A 26,926-nucleotide genomic window follows, 5' to 3' on the forward strand; every position below is an offset into this window, starting at 1 on the left:
GGGGCCCAAATAGTCGTTTTCCCTCCCTGGTGTCATGTGACTTGTTAGTAGTACAAGGTCTTGGGCAGTGATGGGTTCCTAGGGTTGCAGTAGGCGACTCCTTACTGGTAGCGGCTGCCAGATTGAGCAATTTGTGCATGACCGCTCCAGTGCTGGTCTGATGGTAAAGGTGATAGACTGGCCAAACATCTCTCCAGACCTAAACCCTATTGAGCATCTGTGGGGCATGCTGAAACGGAAGATGGAGGTGCACAAGATCTCTTAACATCCACCAGCTTTGTGATATCGTCATGGAGGATTGGAAGAGGACTGTGAAATTCTGGTGAAATTAATTAATTAATTGGATTTCTAGGCCTCCCTTCTCCGTAGACTGGGCAGCTTACAAAGCAAGGATAAATACAAAAAGAAGCATATAAAAATCTAACAATTAAAACTAGTCTAAAATCTAATATAAACCCCCAATATTTACAACAATCACCCACATCCATTCAATTACAACCATACATGTGGCCAGAGCAGAATGTCAGCACTCAATGGCCCCAGACCTGCCAGCAGAGGTGAATTTTCAAAACCTTACAAAAGGCCAGGATGGTGGGGGTGGTATGAATCTCTGGGGGGGAGTTGATTCCAAAGGGCCAGAGCTGCCACAGAGAAGCCTCTAACCGCTAGGTCCCTACAGACGGCATTGCTTAACTCACAGGACCTGGAGAAGACCAACTCTGTGGGGACTCTATGCCCAAGAGGGTTAAGGCAGTACTGAAAAGTAATGGTGGCCATACAAAATATTGACACTTTGGGGCCCATTTGGACATTATCACTTAGGGCTGTACTCTCTTTTGTTGCCAGCAGTTTAGACATTATTGTCTGTGTGTTCCATTGTTTTGAGGGGACAGCACATTTACACTGTTATACAAGCTGTATATTCACTATTTTACAGTAGCCAAGTATCATTTCTTCTGTGTTGTCAAATAAAAAGATATACTTAAATATTTACAAAATGTGAGGGAGTGTACTCACTTCTGTTACATACTTGTATGTACTGAGGTAAAATTGTTATTTTATTGAAATACACAAATAAACAAAATATATGAAGTGGCCCCAGAAACACCACTGTTTGCAATACTGTGAAGTGAAGTTAAGAGCAGTTCCAAGAAGACTCCACACCCATTTGCACTACTCAGACATCCCTTGGGACACAGATAGACCTCCAGGTGGCCTCAATGATTCTCTGAAAGAATGCAAATGATGAGGTGTCTGCAAGGAATATAAATCCTTCCATTGCCCACGATCCATTTAGAGCAGAAGAAGCTTCTTGAATGAGAAGTGAAGTCTTCAAAGAAAAAAAATAACAGAAAATCCACTTTCCTCTTTAAAAAAAGCACCTGGATGATTAAGAATCACCATAGACACTGTGGAAGAGAGAAGTCTCAGCATTTCTCTCAATGATGACCAATGATGACAGTCACCAAAATAGTAATAATTAGGAGATTATAAATGGGCTTAATCAAATAGTGATGGCCACATAAATTGCTTTACATGATTGACAAAAGGATTGTGACAGGGAGCTCAAATAAATAGGCTTTTGTGCAAAAATATAGTCTGGCAGGTGATTCTTTTGTGTATTGTATCAATGTGTATTTTATGCTATTCATTAATGTAATTAATAATATTAGGATAAAAAATAATAGGGATGGGGGAGAGAGAGAGAGAGAGAGACAAAGAGAGAGACACACACACACACACAGAGAGAGAGAGAGAGAGAGATCTGGTATCCCACCTGTATCTTCTCCCCACCTTTCTACTTTCTCTCCACTGACTTCTTAACAGGGCCAGTTGACTTCTTTGCTCTTTCCTCTTGTGCTGCCTGCTTGACAGTTTTGATCTTTCTTCCTTTTCGAGGGAGCAGAGGTCTTGTAGCTTGTGATCTGTCTGACACAGTGCACAGATGGAACTTTGTAGTTGCCAATCAAACTCACTTCTGCTATTGTTTCTTGTCGCTGGGATGTGTGAGAAGGTCTGTCTGCAACTCATTTTCCTGAGTGAGGTCGAACAGGACAATTTTTTCCCCTTCCTTGCCCATGTTAAAGAGCACTGACTAAAATTATCATTTTCCAATGAAGCAGAAAATCACACAAGACCCTCTTTCTGTCTAAGGTAGTAAAAATAAACTAGTATCTAATGAAATAACACGTGGTCTGTTGCTCTTTCCTTATACAGTGGTACCTCTACTTAAGAATGCCTCTACTTACAAACTTTTCTAGATAAGAACCGATTTTTTGCCTCTTCTCAAGAAATATTTTCCACTTACAAACCCAAGCCTCCAAAACTATAACTGGAAAAGGCAGGGAGAAGCTCCGTTGGGCCTCTCTAGGAATCTCCTGAGAAGAAACAGGGCTGGAAAAGGTGGGGAGAAGCCTCCGTGGGGCCTCTCTAGGAATCTCCTAGGAGGAAACAGGGCCTCCACCCTCCCTGTGGTTTCCCCAATTGCACAATTTGTTGCTTTTACATTGATTCCTGTGGGAAAAATTGCTTATTCTTACAAACATTTCTATTTAAGAACCTGGTCATGGAACAAATTAAGTTCGTAAGTTGAGGTACCGCATATCTTCTCTTTGTGGTGCTGTATTACTATGTTTAATAAGTGGGTCTCTCACCAATGTTGTTTAAAGAAGTATGACACTGTTCTCAAGGAAAAATGAAAAAAAAAATCTTTGATCACCTTCCACCAGTTATGTGCACATTTGACATGTATGTAATGCTCTTAAGTTCAATGAAAGAGTTCTTCATTTTGCTAGATCATTTTCATATCTTGCTTAACCCAGTTGACTTTTTCATGTTCCCAATGAAGATGACAGATACTTTAGGTTCCATTTCTGTGCCATGTTTGTTTCTCCTTTGTATAGTTTGTGATGGTGAACCTTTGGCACATATCAGTGGGTACATGAGCTTATGTCTGTTGTGCATGTGCACACCAGCCAGATGATTTTCGGGCCTTCAGCCTCCTGAGGGGGTGGGGAAGGCCCGTTTTTTCCTTTCCCCTCCAGGGTCTTTCTAAGAGCCTGGGGAGTGCAAAAACAGTCTCCCCCTCCCCATGGAGGTCCTCTAGAGCAGTGTTTCCCAACCTTGGCAACTTGAAGATATCTGGACTTCAACTCCCAGAATTCCCCAGCCAGCATTTGCTGGCTGGGGAATTCTGGGGGTTGAAGTCCAAATATCTTCAAGTTGCCAAGGTTGGGAAACATTGCTCTAGAGGCTGAAAATGTTCTGCTTGCTGACTTCTGGTTGAACTAGAAGTTCCTTTTTTTTTTTGCTTTCCCCAGGCTTCAAGCCTTTCAAGGAGCCAGGGAAGGTGAAGTGACCAGACATCCCGCTTTCAGTGGGACAGTAATACTTTTAGGTTATTTGTCCTGCATCCCGCTCCATTTGAAAAATGTCTCGCTTTTTTTCTCCCAACCAGCCTTCTTGGGAAGAGGCTGGAGGGAGGGGATTCCGAGCTCTCTGCTGCTACCTCGTCCTCCCCGCCCCTAACCAAGCTTGGCCGGAGGTCTCTGCACTGACTTCTGGCCAGCTGTGCAAAGGTCTTTGCTCGCCCATTTCCCCTGCCCCGCCCCTGGATGGGCCCAGTAGTGTCCCAGCACTGCACCCCTGCAGAAGATGGAAGGGCAGGTGGGAGGATTTGCCACAACCCGGGAGGAGCTTAAGGGCCAGCTGGGCCTCTACTGCCTGCTCTTCCTTCCCAGCCTCCCCTCCAAAGAGGAAGGGCAGCTGTGTGCATGAGTAATGGGGCAGCGAAACTGGGAGGGTCATCCTTCCATCCCCCTTGCAGCTGGCCTTCTATCTTGGCCTTGAGCCGGGCGGTATACGAAAGGGAAGAACTGTGTGTGCGAGGAACTTGGAGGGCGGGTCAGGTGGCTGTCAGGGTCCGCTGGACAGAGACTCCGTGGGAGAAGGGAAGCACATGTTGAGCCTTTGGGCCCACTTCCTCACTCCGCCTGCTGGAGCCGCTTGGCTGCCCTTCATGCCTGCGTCTTCTCCATGAGCGCAGCACATAGCAGTGGCCAGTGTGTCCGCTGTGCCGTCCGGTGTCCTGTCTCCACCTGTGCCTCTCCCGCGGCCCCCGTCATGGCCAGCCAAAACCCTGCTGACTTCCCCGTGAATGTGGTGCTGGGCAGCTTTCTGGAAAAATGGTTCCCGGCAGGGGATGCCTTGCAGGAGAAACAGAATCTGGTGGGCACTTTGAACTTACAGCCTTGGTCCCCGCAGCACTCAACTCAGAAGCGACCACCTTTGAGGTCAGCGAACTGGCTTTCCAGCTTTGGGAAGACCAACGGAGCTCTCCCTCCCACCCCCGCCTTGCCTCCTCCTGGGAAATGCTGTGCAGAGCCAAGGGATTCTCAGGGTGGAGGGGAGGGTGTGTGTGTGTGGGGGGGCTTGTGAACCCATCATACTCCTCCCCAACTGTGTCTCAACAGGAGAGAGTCCGTACTTAGGATGCTATTCCTGAGCAAAGTTTCTCCATGGCTCCCAGGGGATTGCACTTTCAGTAGAGCGCAGTGCTGGGGAGGGAGGGAAAGAAGGAGGAAAAGAGAAAGACAGGGAGGAAGAGAGAAAGAAAGAAAGAAAGAGAGCAAGAGGGAGGGAAGGAAGAGAGAAGGAGGGAGGGAGGAATAGAAAGAGAGAGAGAGGGAGGGAAGGAAGAGAGAAAGAGGGATGGAGGAATAGAAAGAGAGAGAGAGAGAAAGAAAGAAAGAGGGAATGAGAAAGAGAGAAATAGAAAGGGAGGAAGAGAGAGAGAGAAAAAATTCTAATTTTTTTTGGCTAAACTTTTTTTAGCCCCCCCCCCCTCCATGCACCCAATGCTGTCCCTTTTTCCCAATCTTAAAATCTGGTCACTTTAGGGGAAGGGCAAAAATGACCTCCAAAATGGCGCATTTCACAACTGGAAGAAGTGAGGTGGGGAAGGCCATTTTCACCTCCCCAGGCTCCTAGAAAAGCTCTGAAGCCTGGGGAGAGTAAAAACAGGCATGCCATCGAATGCCGGGAGGTGAGGTCATGCGTGCATGCAGAGGGGGGTGGGCAGCATGAAATTATGAGTATGGGGACAGACATCTACACCCCTTTTGGCATGTGAACCCAACAAGGTTTGCTATCACTGGTACAGGCCATAAGCTCACCAAGCTGTTGTTCTCCAAGTTAGCTACCTTTATCTCCTCATTTCATTCAAACAGTGTAGCGAGTTATTTTGCAAATGAGGAGGCTGCCATCCTTAGTAACATAATTGTGATTTGACATATTGGGTACTGCATGGAAATCTCAGCTGAACAGATGGTGTTAGGATTTAACTAAACACTTAGGAGATGTAGTTAACCCAGGCGCTGAACTTATGTTCTTGTTATTTTTACTCCAAGCAGGTTAGGTATAAATTAGTTGATGGCTACAGTCATTACTGTGGTCCTTGTCAATCTATGACATTCGTAATTTATTCCCTTTCTTTAAAATCTAGTGTCAAAAGACTGACAGTATATGATTTTCTAATTTTTAGTCTATATAAAAATTATATGGGACAAGGAAAAATAGGGAGGAAGTTTTATCACCAATAAAATAACAATACGTAATCCCGGTGTCTGGAGTTTGTGAGAGTTTAGAACAGGAAGAACAAACTCAGGTTTAGTTTAAGTAAGTTAACATGAGTTCAGAAAGCAGCTATGATCTGGAGTAGGTAGAAGAAATAACTCCTAGTAACAGAAGGAAAAGTTGCAACCAAGAGAACAAAAATTCAGGTAACCATTGCACCAAACTTGCTTTCTCTGTGATCTTGGGCATTCAACCAGATATGCAGTAATCAGAGCCCCATATCTGTAAAACTGTTAGCAGGGTCTGGGTATTTGACTCTCGCCTTTGAAAAAGTATTCTACTCAACAATTAGATCAGCATCATCCATGTCAGTGGTTTAAACAGCTGCTAAGATATAGCTTTTGTTTATTGTATGTTTATTACTTATTTAATGTTCCCTGTTTTGTTGCTTGTATTTATTAGATTATTGTTTATTTTGTTTATTAGATTATTTTAGTCTAGGCTGTTTTTAACTGTGTTAATATTTTTTTGTACATTTGACCATTCCACTAGCGTGGAGTGGCTGATAAATGTAAAGAAATAATAAATAAATACTTCATAAAGTTTCCAGAAATATTATTGTTAGTTTCCTTCATTGTGTTATATGATTGTTATGTTATAGAGAGTGATATTATATCTTTTGATGTGATGGAGCTACTATTGCTTTTGTACTGTATTGGCATTTGTTGTTTTAATCTTCATGCTACCTCAGAGTTTATAATGTTTAGTGTACTTAACTAAATAAATCACCAATTAATGAATTTATTACCACTAGGCATGGTGATGGTCAATATTTTGAAGGATTTTAAATTGGGTAGTTTTGATTTGTGAGTATCAAGAATTGTTAGTCATTAAATCTCTGTGTTACCCCTTGATAGTAAGGCTCTATGCTTCCAAGCACCAATTGCAAGTGAGAAAAATGGATATATTTCCATCTCTTGTTTTTGAGTACTCCAGATTTGTAAGAAATCAAATTTTGGCCTAAGATGGGACTTTGTTCAATCCAGCAGACCTAGTCTTGTGGTTCCTCTCTCTATAATTCTCTCTCTCTCTCTCACACACACACACACACACACACACACACTTTTTCACCTCTTTTCCCTACCTTAAACTCCCACAATTTATTGTTCAATAGAAAACGTTCTATTTCAGTCCATTTGTGTCACGGGTCGATTTGAACCCCTGCAGTGGTAACTGCAGAGGAAAAACTGCCCGTGACATTTGAAGTGGCATAATTCTCAAGGTGTAATTTATTTCAATCTTCTGGATGGTGGGGAAAGACATACTTTATTGTCAAGAAAAACAAATTTCCTGGCAGACCTCCTGAAATATATTCAGGGTGCTGCAACTGAAGAAAAAAGCCGAATGCTGGAAAAACAGATGTAAACAAGGCTAATACATTTTTCTGATGCATTTATTTTGACTATGGAATAAAAATGAAATGGATTAATCCTTTGCAGGGAGGGGTCTTCATCTGGAGAGTAGAGCAAACATAAAATGAAAACTGTGATGCACAAATTTCAAATTGTTTTAAAAACAAATGTCTCATTCCAAGGATTTCTCTGTGCTTGGTTTAAACAATTTCTACCAGTTTGGACTGTTAGTTTGAACTTGAAATCACTGTTTAGAATTTGAAATCTTTTGCATGGCTCTAGTGCATGCCATCCTCTTTTTTCAAGAGCATGCCCATTTCACAAATCTAAAATCAGATAGAAAGAATTTTGGGGAATTCAGGTCTGATACTGATCTCAGCATCAGTAAGTTAATAACGGTAAGCTACATCGCTGTGTAAGTAACAATGGTAGGTTGCTCCCAGTTTGGAATGATTCTTAGACTCGTTATCTTTTCTTTTATGTGCACTGAGAGCATATGCACCAAGACAAATTCCTTGTGTGTCCAATCACACTTGGCCAATAAAATTCTATTCTGTTCTGTTCTGTTCTATTTTATTATATTCCTGGTAATGGTGGCAGCAGGAGGCTGCACCCAGAGGTGGGTTCTTCCCAGTTCTCACCAGTTCTATAGAAGTGGAACCGATTCTGTTGGTGCTGGTTTGTGGATGCTGCCATATTTTTTTGGGTTGTTCGGGTTGTTGTTTTTTTGCTAAGTTTTCATCACAGGGCATGCACCGCCATCTTGTTTTTGGCTCCCCCTCCTATTTTTCTTGTTTTTGCTTGTTTGGAAACCCAGCAAAATTTTTGGCTCTGCACATGTGCGCCCATGTGTGACAAGACATGTGGCATGGGAGGAAGCAAATCAGCAGCAAGGAAAGTTAGAACCAACCCCTGGCTCCACCCACCCACCCACATGCCAGGCACATGCCAGGTTGCAAACTAATTAATAACGTACTATTTGAGCAAATGATTCAGGAACAAAGTGCTTTGTTTCTGTATTGGCCATACCGCTATTTCAGTTCATGCTTTCCCTCCACAACTGCAAGAAAGAATAATTGCCATCCTATATTCTTTTACAACGCAAAGGGAGAATGAAGGATTTGGCTTTTCAAAAAGATATTCTCTTGTACTACTTGCAGCAGAAGGACAGTAACAGACACCCCTGTGCTCTTGGATCATTTGTGCTCAAGTATCCAAGTAAAACTGAAGAAAGTAACAGGAATAACTTCCAGCAGTAATAGAATAATGAGCTGCAGTTGATTTAGTTTGAACTGAGGTGGCAGGGAGAGAAAAGTTCTAGCAGTGTTCTGTTATTATGTGAGTAAGGCAATATACAGCTCTGTTCTTTGCATTTAAAAAAAATCATTCAAAAATTGAAAAAAAAAATTCAGTGATACTGCCAAGTGCTAGCTTATAAGGACAAATATTCAGCACATATATAATGAGAAAGCTCAGACCCTTACAGTCAGATTCATTTATTTAAGCTTAATTAAACTGGAGTCCTGTGATCCCCAAAATAGAGAATACACACCATTCCTCATTAAGAGCTTCCACTTGGTATAGTTCTTACTTGTAGCTACTGCACATTTTAAAGGCACTGACATATAAAACTCATACCCCAAAGCAAGAAATTAATTCACTTAATTCCTAGCAATATTTATTGGCTTATTGGTTCTGTATTTGAGTAGGAAAATTTTCAGCAGAATAACAGAGTTGGAAGTGACCTGCTTGGAGGTCTTCTAGTCTAGTGCCCTGCTCAAGCAGGAGACTCTATACCATTTTAGACAAGTGGATGTCCAGCCTCTTCTTAAAAACTTCCAGTGATGAAGCACCCACAACTTCTGAAGGCAAGTCATTCTACTGGTTAATTGTTCTCACTGTTAGAAAATTCCTCTAAGTTTGCTTCTCTCTTTGTGTAATTTCCATACATTGTTTTCTTTGTAAAGTAGGCTGATACCTGCCCTTCTTTGCAGCAGTCCTTCAAATATTAAAACTATCATGCCACTCCTAGTCCTTCTTTTCACCAGACTAGACATACCCAATTCCTGCAACCATTCTTGATATATTTTATCCTCCAGCCCTCTAAATTGTTCTGTCCCCGTGATGAACGTAACAGAACACCCAGTTTGTACGAACTTATCCAAACACCACTACTAATAAACGTCTTAGCAGTGAATCTACAAGCAGTTTTTTGGGGCAAGTAACCAGCTACTAATTAATCTTCATTAATAGCTGGTATCAGTTCAAAGAGTTTTAAAGCAAAGAAGAGCAATTAGGTCTTGATATCTTATGTGGCTTTAGAGAGTTGGCAAAATGCCTAGAGGTAGTTCTTGATAACTGAGACTGCAGCAGAGAAAACAAAGCAGAAGTCTTTCAGACACGGAGCACTCTATGATCAGATGGGTTTCCAAACATTGTCCTCTACAGCTTTTTAGCTGCCTATGATGACCTTAAGTAGACTAGGAGAGAGGCCAATTAGTTCCCTGTCTTATTCCGGAGGAGACCTCCTCTGGAGTAACCATTCCTGCTTCTTGGCAGCTGTGGGCTCTTGCATTAAGAAGAGGAGAAACCTCTCCTTCCTCATCGCCACTCTGAGATGCCGGAGGTTACGAAGTTCCTGGCTGAACCTCTGCCTCTGGCACTGAGTTCTCACCAGCCTCCTCACTTTCCAACTTGGGTGCCAGCGGTATCAGTCACTGCCACATCCCCAAGTCGGTCTCCTCTTGAATAGGATCTGCTATCAACTGCACGGACTGCTGGCGGGCCACAACACTAATAATTTATATTGTCCTTTTCTGTTTAAATGTTGCCATGGTAGATATCAAGTGAGTTGCTCCAAGATCAGATATAACCATTGAAAGGCCTTATTTTCCTATCAACAATTTGTCAGACCTAACGTTTATGCAGCAGAATAACAGAATTAAATAGTAAATCAGAGTATATGATCTGAAGATGCAAATGATTGATTGATTATTTGCCATCAAGTTGGTGTTGACTCTTAGTGACTGTGAAGAGGTATTTTCTCCATTGTGAAAACCAGTCCCTAACTTGGTTTTTCAGGTCTTCCAATGGTGCCCTCATTACTACTGAGTCCATCCATTCATATGTAGAAGGTCATATCATTTGTTTCATGAGCGATCTGGGGTATATAGGAAACCCAGATTCCCACATGGAGATAATATGCCGGCACTTTAACACTTTAAGAGGGTCCCCCCTCAAGCCTAGCAATCTTAAAGCATCAGAAAGTTTTAGCACATCAATTTAACATGAGCTTCTCTTCACACATTTCTTTTTTAAATCTTGTATTAATATCTGATTTCTTCCTTGGGTCACATAACTTCAAGCGGTCGATCGGTACTATAGTATTCATTGGGTTAAAAACCAAGTTCTTTAAATTTCCTTTGATAAGAATCTGCACAGCTAATGGGCTGTTAAGGCCAATTGAATAATTAATATTTCTAAATGCCCTTTTGAAGATTCTCTTTAAATGCTAATCAGAATTTTCTACTTTCTTCAGATTTTAAAACCTTCCGCTTTGTAAGAAATGCATTTGACACAATTGGTAATTAGTGTTTCTGACTGTTCCAGCAGTTTCTGAATCACAGCTGCTGAATACTTATTCATACCATAATGGTTGTTAGAAGATGATTTTTAACAGAACCATAACACTGTCATTGATGAAAATCGTGGCAATCCGGAAGCATTGTATAGAATCAACACAGGAAGTGTACTGTACATATAGATAGGTTGCACAATGCTTTGGATTTGATTCCTGAAAGATTTTTCTAAACACATAGGATATGATTTTTATTATGTTGTATGCTATACAATGGGACGCTGTGGTGCTCAGTGGCTAAGATGCTGAGCTTGTTGTTTAGAAGGTCGGCAGTTCAGCAGTTCGAAACCATAGTGCCGTCTAACGGAGTGAGCTCCCACCTGCCAATCTAGCAGTTCGAAAGCACATTAAAAAAAAAGCAAGTAGGGAAAAAACTTTGGTGGGAAGGTAACAGCGCTCCTTGCACCTTCAGCATTTAGTCATGCTGGCCACATGACCATGGAGATGTCTTTGGACTGCGCTGGTTCTTCGGCTTAGAAATGGAGATGAGTACTGCCCCTAGATCTGAACCTAATGTCCCTAATAATAGCTATGATCATTGGTTAAAAAGGAGCTGTAAAGCTTTCAGAGTTGGGAGGGAGGGATCTTTCTCAGAACTAGAAGTGATTGGCACTTGGGCTTAGAGATTTACTGTCATTCATTTTTGTCTGTATTTTATATCTTTCTTACAGTCTTCGGTAAGGTTAGCAAAATCAAAAGATATACAGTAATTTCAAATATATTACAATGATTCTAACTCTAGAGAGAGTTCTAGACTCTATGCCTGATACATTCTGCACAAGATGCTGTTATTTTGTTCTCTTCTTTGGGCAACCCAACATCTGTATTTAAGTGAAAACATTAATTTTATATTTAATATGTGTTTGACTCATGGATATATTTTGAGAAAAAGAAGCTTTCGCTCTCTAATTAATGCATTTACTTAACTTCAGAGGATTGGAATAGATGTCCTATTTTTAAAAGATACTTTTGGTTATTTATTTATTTATTTATTTATTTATTTATTTATTTATTTATTTGTTTGTTTGTCTGTCTGTCTGTCTGTCTGTCTGTCTGTCTGTCTGTCTGTCTGTGCATTCAATTCCTATAACCACCCAACTCAATCAAGTCCAAAGTCACCCAATAGGCTTTCATGTCTCAGGAGGAATCAGAAGTTATAGTCTGGTTTCTAGCCTAATGCCTTAACTATTAGAACTTTTATCTTGGCTCTTTTCCTGGATTCAATAGGCAATTCTTTAATTTCTGTTGTATTTCTGACACTGGAGATTTTTAAGAAGACATTGCACAACCATTCGTCTGGAATGGTATAGGACAGTGATGGCGAATCTCTTTTGGTTCACGTGACAAAAGGTGTGTGTGTGTGTAGATGTGCTAGCATGAATGCATTTGCCCAGCTCCCTGCCCTTCCCCTAAGCATTTGCACACATACCCGTGCTGCCCTCTGCACATTCGCACAGACCTTTCTGAAGCCTGGTAGGCAATGGTGGGTTCATGCAGGTATGGTCCAGAGAGCTGCACTGGTATGAACCCACTGATTTTTGGCAATTTTTTCCCAGCGTTTCTATGTCAGAAGAAGCCCTCTGCCCCCCCCCCCTTGTCTTAATGCTGAACTTTATTTTTCATCCGAAGCACAGGTGAGGGCTTCTTTCATATGCTGGACAAAAAATTGCTGAAACCAGTATGAACCCACCACTGCTGATAGATGAAAAAAATGCCCAAATGTGTACTTTTTCGAAGTTCTGGTTTGTCCATTGGAGGATATATTTTTTTTGCCTCTGGGAAGCTTCCCTGAAGCATCCAGAGGGCAAAACGGCCTTTCCCAAGGCCAAAAATCAGCTAGTCAGCACGCGCATGTGCGCTGGAGCTCAAACATAGAAAAGTCTCACATGCCCTCCCATATGGTTTCGCGTACCATGGATGCCATAGGTTTTCCATCAGGGGTATAGGGTCTCCTGCTTGAGAGGGTGTTGGACTATATCACTAGAAGATCTCCAAGTTCCCTTCCAACTCTGTTATTCTGTTATTTGGAAACAAACCAGTTGTTACTCTGTATTTAATGTGATTACATGATTAACATTTGTCCTTTAGATAAATTAGTCTGGTGGATATCTTTTTATCCAAAAGAATACAATTTAACACCTGTATACATTTGTATAGCGCTATTGATGTTTTCAGAGCCTAATAAGAAAAATGGGACATGATAAACATTGGTTATGTGTATGAAAATGCACACACACACATATAAATCTCTCTCTCACTTCCTCTATACACTCATTCTAGTTGTTATCTTACCTGGAGGGAATAACAAATTATATACTGTGTGCCACAAATTGCACTGGATGTTTGACATTCTAAAATTCTGTTTCTAAACCAAGTATTAAATGGTTATGAAAAATAGGAAAAACAGCCTTTCAAATATTTGGTTACACATTAAAAAAAAGAAAGAAAAGAAAGTCTATAATGTGGATCTCTTTAAACCCCAGAGGAAACTATAGACACAGCAGAATCAATTATTTATTTAAGCCAAATAAATAATCCCCCCACCCAAATTAGTGGAATGTGGTTTTTCCTAACAAATCTTCAGACGTATTTAATATACTTTGCAATATTGCTGCAAAATTTGTAGTACAGCTCAGTAGCTATTAAGAGAACTGTAATTCCCTAGACAGTGATTTAATTTAGCCTTTAGAAGCGAGGAGACAAATTCAGAGAGGATAACGTTTAATGTTACGTAAGCAAGTTGGGACATATGATCTTGTCCTTCTGCCCGTTCTAGGATTTTTGAAACAGAATGTTGGAAAAGATATAGAATTCTAGTTAAACTTATACAATCATAGAATTGAAAGGGTCCATTTAGGCTGGTCAATCTCAGTGCAGGAATCCAAATTAAAATATCTCCAAAATGTGATAGTCTAGCATCTTTCTTCCAGTGAAAGGGCATTTACCACCCAATTCATGAAAATTGGTTCTCCTGTTGAACTTCTCTTACTCTTATGAACGAGTCTACATCTACGTTCTTTGTAGTTTAATTCCATTACTGCATTCCATGTCCTGCACTCTGAAAAGACAGAAAATATATTTTCTATGTCATGTCTTTTCAGTTACAATATTTTAAGAGTACTTTTATTCCCCTCTCTTGTCTATCTTTCTTTCTCAAGTCGAAGTCTTTCTTCTAGTCTTTCTCAACACTAAATATTCCCAATTCCTTGACATTTATTTTGTAATTGATAGATGTATGCAGTTGATGATATTATTTCTAGTGTTGGGCGAACCCAACGAAATTCGGGTTCGGCACCCGAATTTTAAAAAAAGTTCGGGTTCGACCCCCAAACCTGAACCTGAACTTTTGCCAAACCTTTGAGTTTGGTGCTCGGAAAAGCACCGGGAAGCCCCGCCGCCCAACTGTCATCTCCCGGAACAGCTGGGGCACTTCCCAGCGCTCTCCCAAACCTGAACCCGAACTTTTGCCAAACGTCCAGGTTCGGCATTCGGGAGACCCTCAAGAAGCGCCCCGGCTGTTTCTGAAGGTGACAGCTGGGCGGCGGCACTTCCCAGAACAGCCGGGGAGCTGTCAGCCGGTCGGGAGGCGCAAAAAGAGGTGGGGAATCCCACAAGTGGATTCCAGGGGCGGAGCTTTGACATCACTGAGACGTCCTTCCTGGAGTCCCCATTTCAGCCGGCCAAGAAGGACGTCTCAGTGACGTCAATGCTCCGCCCCTGGAATCTCCTCGTGGGATTCCCCACCTCCTTTTTTGCCTCCCGACTGGCCAACAGCTCCACGGCTGTTTTGGAAGGTGACAGCTGGGTGGCAGGTCTTCCTGGCACTCTCCCGAACCCGAACTGTTGCCGAACTTTTATGAAAATTTGGGTTCGGGTTCGGTATACCGAACCGTGCAAAGTTCGGTACGCACACGAACTTTGCAGGTTCGGTTCGCCCAACACTAATTATTTCTTATGGTTTTCATAATTCTAATCAATGAGTTTCATGTGAATCAAATGTTTAGGATGGCAGTAATAGAAAGACATTTTTTTGGATGCTCTTTCTTTTTGCTTGTAAACAGGAAAAGTTTAGGAAGTCAATGATATGTTAATTCTAATAGATCTCTGCTGAAGACCCTGAAAATATCATCTTTCCAGATCTGATGGATCTAGATTAGAGATTGGAGACATTGGAAGGCATTTAGAAACATAGTGACAATTGCTGACTTCTGCTGAATGTTGCACTAATAAGGAACGATTCCATCCATTGTCAAATTTGCTTGAGAGCACCAAGTTTGTCCTTTGATTATTTGAAAGAATCAATTTAGGGATGGGCGGTGCTTAGGTGCTATAAATTTAACACTATCAACGGAAACTCATTGTTTGACTTTGGAGTGAGCTGTTTCATTTTACTAAGCAATACTACATGGAATCAAGTATATCCTTATCATTGAAAAGAAGCAGATAATTTCATTTTCTGTTAGAAGAAAGCAAAGGCATGAGCTGCTGAGTTTGAAATGGTTGAGCTCAGAATATTCTGGTGATCATTTATTCCTGGGTATTTTTTTTCTTTTCCATGTATTTGCTAGACAACCTTCATTCAAAAATAATCTTACTGATGTCAATAACACAACTAGAGAAAGTGCAGAAGAGAGCAACCAGAATGATAAAGGGACTAGAAACCAAGACATATGAAGAAAGGTTGCAGGAACTGGGCATGGATAGTCTAGCAAAGAAGAGGTCCAGGAGGAACATGATAGCAGTCTTCAGATACTTCAGGGGCTGTCACAGAGAGGAGGGGATCACACTACTTTCCAGGACACCAGAGGGAGAGACTACGAGCAATGGATGGAAGTTGACCAAGGAGATATTCAACCTGGAAATAAGGAGGAACTTTCTGACAGTGAGAGCAATCAACCAGTGGAAAGGCTTGCCAGCGGAAGTTGTGAACGCTTGACACATTCAAAAAGAGATTGGACTGCTATCAGTCTGGGGTGGTGTAGGGTCAACTGCCCATGCAGAGGGTTGGGCTAGATGACCTGCAATGTCCGTTCCAACTCTAATGAATTAATAAATGAAATCTGACCTTATGCAGATGGATTTTTGCCCTTCCTATCAATATTTTCTTGTCTCTTCCTTTCTACTCCAAAGAGTTTAAGAGACCCTCCAGAGCACATTTGGGGGCATTATAAAATAAGATGAGTAGCTTTATTATTAGAAAGTGGCTGCTAGAACTCATTTTTCCTTCACACTTTGAGTTTCATATCACCATCATGCATGCATGCATATGTGACAGCTAAGAAAGTACCTACAGGAATGTTTATACTTAATTTTAATTATTTTATGGCTTGCCTAGTTAGCTCTAAAGAATTTTGAGAAACCTGGCTTAGATTGCGGATGACTAGGGAACTTAAAACCTACTAGTGTTTCAATTGGGAATGCTTTGTACATTTTGCTATGTATTTATATGGTTTATGTTCTAGCTAAAGAAAATGTTCCAGCCAAAAGATATACAGTATGTAGAAGCAAATGGTTTGCTGACTACTGTACAACCAGGTTGATTATTTCACCCTAAAGTAGATTTATAATGGGCCAGAACACCTCGTCAATACTTGCTCATTTTTCATAGATAGAGTTTTCTATCAATCGTTTCCATCCGGCTGCAGGAAGTGAAAGGTTCATTCATCTCTTCTTTCTATTTGATGCCCTTAGTGTTTCCAACTAATGAGATATGAGATTGAAAAGAACCATGACTGGAAATAAAATTCCCTTTTACAGTGCCAGGCAGTGTAAAACAAAGCAGGAGAGTCCCTGGGACCAGGTAAACAAAAATGGGGTGACACAAAGCTGTATAGCATGAAATCAAGAAAGAGACAATAGAAGCAACATCTAGGCAGAAGAAGGGAAATGTCCCAGAGGGTAATTTCCATTGTTTTGAAATGCTTCAAAGTGACCAAGTGGTACATTTACCTTCTACTACGATCAGGCCATCAAGGCCTTTTTAAATGTACAGTATATGCCTGCCTTCAACATTTTGGGCAACCCAATCTATAAAGTCCATGTATCAACATGCCTTTTGTTATGTCCTGAGAAGCTGGGAAGTTTTCACTCCAGTCCGACAAGGAAGTGGAGCAGGGAAATTCTGATTGGCTCCTTCTCAAAAGGGCTCCCTATTTAAACCCCTGCCAAAAGCAGTCAGGGGCTGATGTTTGCTCACTATAACTAATAAAGAGCTGAAGTCTTACTGCCAATCTCCTGCCTCTTTAGTATCTGAACTCAACATCTCTTATGATTTCAGCAGCAGATAATCCCATGTATAAGATCAGAGTCTAAAAATTATTACTTTAAGATATGAATTTATTAAAAGCTCATTCAGCCAGAAAGGCTTCAACTGCATCTAAAGTATGAGTAATGAAAGCAATAGATGTGGCACAAAAGAAAAATGGGATGATAAAGAAAAGAAAAGGAAAGGAAAAACTAGCATTCTCTGGCAGTTATTTGAAAAATTCCATGCTAATTAGAATAGAATGGAATGAAAATGGGCTGTCTCAACAGCTCAGTTCTTGAAGGTCAGCAAAACGAAAATGATCTTTGAGCTTTGGTGTCATAGTGGTTAGAATGCAGTATTGCAGGCTAACTCATTGCTCACTGCTAGTAGTTTGATTCGGAATGGCTCAAGTTTAAACGGGTCAAGTTTCAGCCAGCCTTCCATCCTTGTGAGGTTACTAAAATGAGGATGCAGATTATTGGGGGCAATATGCTGACTTTGTAAACCAATTGGAGAACACGGTAAAGCACTATGTGCTATAGCTATCTATGGTGCTATCTCTTTGCTTCAAGTTCTGAATATTTTGGAGATAGATTGTAAGGAGGGCAAATTAGAACCCACTGAGGTCCACGGAATCTTCTCACTTACCTATGTCGGATCCACAGTAGTCTGACGAGCCTCATTGAAGTCTTCCTATTGCTTTTAGGGGGAGAGATTTAAAAATCATGTTGGATGAAAATATCGACAAAACTACCCTATTTTCTCTTCTTCCATCCTGACTGAAGTAATCACGTCAATTCAGTGAAGCAGTGGATGTGAAGTGCTGTGCCTTGAGACTGTGAGGATCTAGATGGGAGTCAACAGTCTCAGACTTAGCCCTGACAAGACTGAGTGGCTGTGGATATTGCCTCCTAGAGACTGTGTCAACTGTCCATCCTTGGCTCTTGGGGAGAAATTGTCCCTCTCAGAACAGGTTCGAAATTTGGGTGTCCTCCCAAACTCACAGCTAAAACTAGATCAACGTTTGACAGCTGTTGTTAGAGGGACCTTTGCACAAGTTCATCTAGTGCACCAACTGCAACCCTACCTGCATCGAGAGGCACTCCTCACAGTGAATCATGCCCTTGTCACCTAACGATTAGATTATTGCAATGCGCTCTATATGGGGCTACTCTCAAAGAGTGCTCAGAGACTACAAGTGGTTCAGAATGCAGCTGCGTGAGCTGTTGTGGGTGTACCAAGGTACACCCACATTACACTGATCCTCCGTGAGCTGCACTGGCTTCCAATTGGTCTCCAGGCACAATTCAAGGCGTTCACCATTACCTTTAAAGCCCTACATGGCTTGGGGCCAGGTTATCTTCAAGACCACCTTCTGCCACATAACTCTCAATGACCAGTGAGATCTCACAGAGTTGGTCTCTCCAGGTCCTGTCAGCTAAACAGTGTTAGCTGGTGGGCCTTCAGGGGAGGGTCTTCTCTGTGACTGCCCCAGTTCTCTCTGGAACCATTTACGTCCAGTGGTCAGGATGCCCCCACCCTATTGCCCTGCCAAAAAGCACTTAAGAGCTGGCTTTTCCGGCAGGCCTAGGGCCAGTGAACTCATAGTTATAATCGGTGAGATCTGGCCATGGAATGATAAGTAATGTGACTTATAAGTAAGGATTAGTGATGGGCGAACCGAACTTGCACAATTCGGGTCCATATCGAATTTTGCGATGTTCGGTATGCTGAACACGAACCCGAAATTTTTTGAAACTTCGGGCAAAGTTCAGGGACGTGTTCAGTGTTTAGAACTTTGATGTCACTGGCAGGTTGCTAAGGACGCCAAGGTGATCACTTCCTGGATCCCATGTTTATTTTTACGTGAAAGGACCGCCCTTTGTTTGCAGCGCCACTGCGGCGTCCTTTTTCATAAAAATAGCAATGTTTATTTTTACGTGAAGACCTCCCTTTGAAGGAACTGGGGAATCCCTCCCATGAAGAGATTCCGGGGGCCGAGCCTTGACGTCACTGGCAGGTTGCTAAGGACGCCAAGGTGATCACTTCCTGGACTCCATGGAATCCAGGAAGTGATCACCTTGGCATCCTTAGCAACTTGCCGGTATACGTGATGTCAAAGCTCCACCCCCAGAATCTCTTGGTGGGATTCCCCGTTCGGGTTCGGTTCGGGTTCGGCCGAATTTTGCCTAAAGTTTGTCCAAACTTGCCGAACCCGAACACCGTTGGGTTCACCCATCACTAGTAATGATAAGTATGTGAGCCGCCCCGAGTCTGCAGAGAGGGGCGGCATACAAATCTAATAAATAATTATTATTATTATAAAAGTATGGTTTTTAATTATGTTAATGCCTAAGATGTTTTTAAGATTTTATTTTGTTATTAAGCCACCCGGAGTCCTTTGGGAGTTGGGTGACATATAAATTAAACAAACAAACAAACAAACAAACAAACAAACCTGGTGAGACTTTAGATGAAGGAAAAACTCTTCTTTCTTGATCTTTCCAAACCTGACGTAAATTTCCATCATTTCCAATTCTGAAAATGACTGCCAGAATCAAGATGGCAACATCAATGTGAATGGCTCTTTTCCTCTGCTGTTGCCTGATGAAATAGAAAGAGGCAGGTCTTGATATATGGCTGGGTAAAGTTGTGGATTAACTCTCATTAGTCCTGCCTCATACATTAACAATTCCCAAACAATATGATGTTAATAATGTAACCCCTACCTTCTCATCATCAATAGCTTGTTTTCTCTAATAAAAGTCCTGGTTCTTATTATGTGAGACAATTATTATGTGAGATAATAATCATCCTTATTATGTGAGACAACACTCTATATTATGTGAGAAATAAAAGGAAGACTCCTAAGAGAAGATAATGGTAAAATGCCCCTACACAGCTACAATCAGGAGAGTTAGCCTTATGTGAGACAACCAATACCACAAGTCTGTGAGTTTATATAAACTGATAAGAGAAACTAATTGCATTCTATATCACATACTGTATTATCTTTATAGGTTAATTGTTCTGCTGGTTGCTACTTTTGAAACTGCTTTTCTCTAGATTTCCTTTGCCACCTTTTACAAAATAAGCTGTTTTAAGATTCTTCATTCTTCTGGAAAATCACAGGGTTCCACTTGTTAACTTATCAAAGTTGACAGGAAATCATTTCATTTTCATTATAATATAATAATAAATTTCACCTTCTGGGTCAAATTTATTGTCTCTTAGGAACATGACGATGGTGTGTAGCTTCTAAAGTGAAGTGCAAAAATGTATAATCTTTTATGTTTGGCAGTAGATAGAATTGAGGACATCTGCAAAATGAAACCAGCAACACTTTTGTGAAAATACCATCGGGACTTAAAAGTTTACCTCCTTCACACCCAATAAGAGCAGCTACCACATGCCAATTTTCTTGTAAAGTTTCCAAGGGATTTGGATGGTAATTTTTTAAGAATACATTTGTCCATCACATAACACATATATTAGAGGGAGAACAGTGATGTGCCTTTCCTTCTCTACAAGATGATCAGGCTCATCTTGACTTTGGCTGATTTTTAATTTGATTTCTAAAATTAATTTTATTTTTAAAAAACTAAACAGCATCAAATATGGTTCATGCTTGAGTAAGGTGAACAGACATCCCACTTTCAGTGGAACAGCCCCACTTTTCAATCATTTGCCCCACATCCCGCAGGGTTTCAAAAATCTCCCGATTTTAACAGAGGTCTGTGTTAACAGACCTCCACTCAGAAGTTTTAGAAGAAAACTGAAGCGGCGCAGAGCTGTGTTTGACAAGTCTCGGCAGCTCGGGAAGTTTCCCTTCTTCCTTTGCCTCCCTGTGTTCCCCCTTGTGCACTGCTCCTGCTGTTGTGGTTGCTGTTGCTGCTGCTGGCATCGCTGCCGCTACTGCTCAAGCTACAAGGGAAGGGAGGGGGAGATGGAGGCAGGGGGAGGGAGAGAAGATGGGAGTGGGGTCCATGTGATGCCAATGCTGCCAGACTCCTCCTCCTCCTCCTCTCCCCCCAGGACCAGGACAGAAGGGAGCTCCAACTCCAGGTCGCCACACCCCCTCTTTCCCGACTGCCACCACTTGCCCGTTTGCAGCTGGGGGCGGCGCCTTCAAGTAGTGCCTGTGGCACCTTCCTCAGTTGCACACAGGTCTTGGGAAAGAGGACGCGTGCTGGGCCTGCTCCTCCCCGCATGTGAAGCCTTCCATGGGATGGCCCGCATTGGCAGGTTGGAGTTTTGCCTCAGAAATTGGGTTGTTTAAATCACCTCCTTGGAACTAGCTGAGAATTAAACTGTCAAGAATTGAACTGCATATTGGGAAATGAGAGATTCAGGTGAGAGAAACAGAGCAAGAGAGAGGGAAGGAGGAAGAGAGAGAAAGAAAGACAAATAGATTTCAGAGGGAGAAAGAGAGAAATAAGAGAGAAGAAGGAAGGAAGAGAAAGAAAGAGAGGGAAGTAGGAAGAAAGAGAGAGAGAGAAAAAGATAGAAAGGGAGGAAGAGAGATAGAAAGAAAAAGGGAGGGAGAGAGAGAAAGGGAGGGAAGAGAGAAAGCGAGTGAGAAGGGGGAAGACGGGAAGGAGAGAGAAGGATAGAAAGGGAGGAAGGAAGAGAGAGAGAAGGAAAGAGGGAGGGAGAAAAAGACAGGAAGGGAGAGGAAGAAAGAGGGAGGGAGAGAAAAAGAGAGAGAGACAGAAAGGGAGAGAAAGGGAGGAAAGAAGAGAGAGAGAGAGAGAGAAAGAAAGAGAAATATTTTTTTTGCTCAATATACACCAATTTATTAATCAAGACACACACACACACACACACACACACACACACAGTAAATGGTGAGCCTCTGATCACCTTATGCTTGAGTGAGAGAGCCTTGGAAAATATCAAGAGAATGGAAAGGACTAAGAAGTAAAAGAAAAAGACTCCTAATGGAAGACAATGGCAAAATATCCTTTAAAGCTATAAACTGTGGAGTCAAATTGTCAGTCCTGAGGAAGCTAATAGTGCCTACCATGTTTTGCTGAAGAAAAGAGCAAAAATGGTACCTGTTTATTAACTTGGAGAGTTAACACAGTTTTTGTTGAAACCAACTTCTGCAATATTCTAAACTGATAAACCAGATTTCTTTTCCTGTTGGTTTTTCTTTTAGTTCTTTTACATATGAAAACTTGTGTTAAATTTATTCCGGCTTTTTTTGTGTGAGCAAAACATTGCATTTAATTGCCTGTTCCTTTGGAAGACAAGGAATCAATAGGCAGTGATGAAAACCTTTCAATAAGTACTAAACCGTGTATGTCCAGTAATAATCCAATGGTAAAATGTTAACATAAAGGGCTTCTGGCACCAGAGTGATTTATTTCTCAGTTCTGTGGGAGATGCAATCAGTTGGAACCTACAGTTGGAAGTGATGACTGCAGCTTCATCTACGCATTGCTTCAAAACTCACCTCGCATTCAAACTTTAATATGTCATATATCGATTGGAGTTTGATTGTTAGCCTGTCTTAAGTCTTGGACCCAGGGGGGTGATTTACTGCCATTTTAAAAGATGCCTAAAGTAGATTGAAATAGATTATACTGCTGCTAAAAAAACCAACCCTCTGCTTATTCCCCAGTTAAAAAAAAATATTCTCTGAAATAAAAATAGTTTGTTTTAGACTTCAACAGCAGCACCAATAGTAGTATATTGGCAGATTCTATTTTCTTCATGTAGTTTCTACACTGTTGGCTGGAGAGTTACTGTTACCCATGCAGGGCTTAATGCAGTGTTTCTCAACCTCGGTGACACTAAGATGCATGGACTTCAACTTTTCTTTTAAAAAAAGGAGGAAAAAAACCCCAGAAGGTGTGTGTGAATGAAATTGGCATTTCTGTACTGGCAGTAATTATACAAAAGCGAGGGAATCACTGCTTCGGTTTTTTCTCTGCAAGGCAAATGCCATCTGTGCAAATCTTTTCTATTGTGACCCAATTAAAGGTGCAGGAATGTTTGTAGCTGGGATGCTACAGATTTTACCTCTGCAATAACTCATTTAATCATAAAGGAAGTTATTGTACAGACTTCCTTGAAGGCCTATGTGTATTTATCTCTGTGTATAGGTACATGTGCAAACATCTATGTGTTTTGAGGTGGTAAACTTCATGTTAAAGAGGAACCCAGCAACTAAACATTAAAATTCACTTTTCTATTTTGTTATCTAAAACTAAAATATAATTCAGAATTCAAAGTTAGAGAACTGGGATAGAATTCTCATCACAGTTACAGTTTCCAAGTTTCACTAGAAGAAACTATGATTAGTAGTGATGGGCGAACCGAACCCGCACAATTCAGGCAAAGTTTGGTGTCGTGTTTGGCGTTTGGAGCTTTGACATCACTGGCAGGTTGCTAAGGACGCCAAGGTGATCACTTCCTGGATTACATGGAATCCAGGAAGTGATCACCTTGGCATCCTTAGCAACCTGCTGGTGATGTCAAAGCTCCGCCCCCAGAATCTCTTTGTGGGAGGGATTCCCCATTCGAGTTCGGGTTCGGTTCTGGTTTGGCTGAATTTTGCGTAAAGTTCGGCCGAACTTGCTGAACCCGAACACCGTTGGGTTCGTCCATCACTAATGATTAGTTAAATTATTAAAAAGCCAATATGAACATAGTTTAAATTCCCCATGTTCACGCCTTATTGATGCTCATTGCTCAGCATAAGGAAGCATTTTCTGCTTACCAGAGAAGCTGTAATGCGAAAGGAATGAGCAGTCAGTTGTGGACTCATAAAGTGGGTACTTCCCTCCCCCTCCAAAAAATCCCCTCAATAAACTTTATATGAGAGCAATTCATTTTTAATAAGTCTGCAATTGACCCTGTCTCAAATATCACTTTAGACGCGGTATTAATGTTCCATTACGTTTTTAGTATTCTGCAGTTGAAAAGACTGCCGGGTCAATGAGAGTTGCTGTGTTTCCCCAAATTGGGGGTAGGGGATGGGGGAAGAAAAAGACAAAAACTCAGGCCCTTGTTCTAAACGCTCTTATACAGATCAGTTTGAAAGACATTCATTCCACAAAAGGACTACGACTCTAATGAAGTGGCTTTGTTTCTCAGATGAGCTCTTCTGTACTGTTCTCATCTCCCATTCTTCACTGCAGAAAAGTGACACTTAAAAGTTAGCAGCTGAGGGAAATATTGCTGAGAAGATTGAGGAAATAATACCCAAATAAAATAGCAGGCGTTTGGGGTTACTCTTACGGTAGCAACTGAACTTCCAGCCGTGTGCAATAAATGTGTTTTATACTCCATGTTATTGACTAAATATGCATAGACACAGATGACGCATAGATCAATGTTATGGTTCCACAGGTTCCACAGGCCTAGTTGAATGAAAGCAGGGTTTCTGCTCATATGCCACCTCAATTTATTTTAATGGGGGTTATGTTTGGCCTATTTCCCAGCAGATTATAGGTCTGATCTCCATTGTTTTTGATAACTGCCCTGCTCTGATCATGAACTGTGTTCACATGGGTGGTACTAGCACCAAAATAAATAATATAGTACATTTTGTGGCTTAGCTGATCACGGACATGCCACCCAGTTTGAAAGCTTTGTGCTGCTTTGCTTTTCCAATATCAACATTTTAATTTTTAAATTTTGTTTTCCACCTGAGATTTTCTATAAAATAAATCACGTGACCAGTAATAGAATCAGAAGCTTGTGGAGGTTCTCTGGAGACTTTTCTGAACAGCTCACAAATCTGAATTCCTGGGGGAAAGTATTCCTGCATTTCTCCCGCCTGGACAGCTGTTACCTTTCCCAGCGGGTCAGTGTTGAAAACATCTCAATGTGACTTTTAAATTTCCTCATTATTCACTTGTTAAATTAGAGTTCATCTGACTTGAGGCATTTCACATTACCTTGCCTTTTTTAATCACTTCCTTCCATCAATTCAGCAGAAAGCCTATAATAAGTTTAAAAAACAAAACAAAAAACCCCCGCTCTTAATTAGTCATTGGAGAATTTATTTCAGCTAAATATGCAACTGTAGTAAGTGTTTAAAAGTTATACAAAAATTAGAGAAAAATAAAATGGAAAATGGTCCTGATATTGTTTGTAATATAATTCATTATTTTCATATGTATTTCCTTTAATATTTTTACCAATATTTTTCACTTTCAAATTTTTGGTGGCAATCCTAATTATGTATGCATGTGTGTATGTATGTACACACACACACACACACACACACACCTTTTTTATTCTTACTGAGTGTTGTGGTTCAGTCTGGGACCCCTCCGGGAATGGCTGACCTTCTGTCGGTTTCCAGCTCAGAGGGAGAGGCTGAGGAACAGGAGGTGCAGACAGACGAAGAAGAATCCCAGGCTGAAGAAGAAGGACAGCCAGAGTCCCACCAGGGGGAGCTCTCCCCAGCCAGCAGCCTGGATTCCTTAGGGGAAAATGCTCAAGACATCATAGATATGCGACAAAGGCGAGCTAATCAGAGACGGACTCAATTGGCTAGGTATTTCCAGCATTAGAGGTCACAGCTGGGTTTGGGTGTGGTGCTCTTGGGAAAGGATAAAAGGCGGACCCACCCTTCCTGGCTTGTGGAGTTTTATCTTGGAGATTCGTGAGACCTGTCTGTGAACTTTGGTGGCTTACAATCCTGGTTTGTGCCTTGGACTATTGAAACCTTGGGGGGGTGTGCCAGCAAGAAGCTTGTGGGATTGACTGGACATCAGGACCCTGCTGTAACGTATTCTAGCCTGTCTGTTGTGAAGACAGGTTTTCCTTTGTGCTTATTTTTTCCAGCTATAAAATACTTTTGGCTTTTACCAGAGTGTCTGGCTGTTTTTTCAGTTGGTGTTGAGGTCTGGGAAAACCCAGACAGAACACTGAGCAGATAAAACTTCATTATTGGTAAAAACATGGTTTGGTTTACTCATAACATCAAATTGGGATTTGTTTTGATCTTGGCTTATTGAAAAATGTACAATATTTTATTCGCATATAGTGCTAAATCATAATGACATTTACTAACAAGCCCATTCATATGGGTTAGCTCATCTCAGCATATGCACCATATAATAACCTTGTAGGATTTTAGTAATATCAGATCAGATGTTTATTTGAACATTGAATGTTTCAAATCAGAAAATTGGTCATACTTTAGGCCGAACAATTCACTGCTGGTTGTATACACTGTATAAGAGACGTTAATGATACTGTCAGGGAGACAGCGGGGGAGGGGGGGCTGTGTAAATTTTGTTTTTGTACTGTTGTGTATATTTCAAATTTAAAATTTTTTAAAAAATAATCTTTTAGTAAATATTTTGTTTATCTTAAGTATTTTATGTAAAGTGCTTCCTACTTTCCCCATGAAACAATCTTGTGAGGTGCACTGAAAGAAAGTGATATGCCCAAAGTTGTATGTCTTTCTATCGATCTATTGATCATCTACCTATTTACCAAATCTAAAGATCACCCATCTCCCTCACATAGGGACTGAGCAGTCTACTCATACCTTAAAGGAAAACTAGAACTCACAGTTTCTCAGTTTTTATACCATCACTATATTCTATATAGTGATGGTATGTAATATCACTATGCCAAACTGGCTCTCTTAGTCAGCCAAGATAATTTAAATTGAAAACAGTCATTATTTACTTCATTATTTAACTGTACAAAATACTAAATATTGGTTATTTGATTCTCTGGTTACATTATCTGAACAGAGGGGATTAATATTACTGATTGGCAGTGAAATAATAGTCCTGACAGTCTAAATTACTAGTGCATTCTGTTCAGAACTTGTATGCTTATCCTTGGTGTACCACATAGTGCAAACTATCCAACTGACTAATGGCATTCGGGTTGCTGGGTCTTCCAAGTTCCTCTGTGGTCTCGCCTGTGTTGCATTGCCTTATGTCCAGATAGCTAGCAATCAAATCAAATCAGATCATATCAGATCAATAGATAGATAGATAGATAGATAGATAGATAGATAGATAGATAGATAGATAGATAGCTCTCCTCATACATGAATGCAGCTAGGTTTTCCCA

The 26,926-nt window shown here is 41.1% G+C and overlaps 1 protein-coding gene and 1 long non-coding RNA gene across 2 annotated transcripts in view; one reads left to right on the forward strand and one right to left on the reverse strand.

Moving 5' to 3' along the window:
- Window positions 1-26,926, forward strand: part of KCTD16 (potassium channel tetramerization domain containing 16) — a 244,699-nt gene that overhangs the window by 27,223 nt on the left and 190,550 nt on the right. The window lies entirely within an intron of this gene.
- Window positions 13,488-19,468, reverse strand: LOC139160901 (uncharacterized). The gene is made up of 3 exons (XR_011558032.1): window positions 19,329-19,468; window positions 17,519-17,569; window positions 13,488-13,681 (listed from the first exon to the last, which is right to left on the reverse strand). It is a non-coding gene; the product is annotated as an uncharacterized lncRNA (long non-coding RNA).

This window comes from Erythrolamprus reginae, chromosome 2 (genome assembly GCF_031021105.1).
Source record: "Erythrolamprus reginae isolate rEryReg1 chromosome 2, rEryReg1.hap1, whole genome shotgun sequence".
NCBI lineage: Eukaryota > Metazoa > Chordata > Lepidosauria > Squamata > Dipsadidae > Erythrolamprus > Erythrolamprus reginae.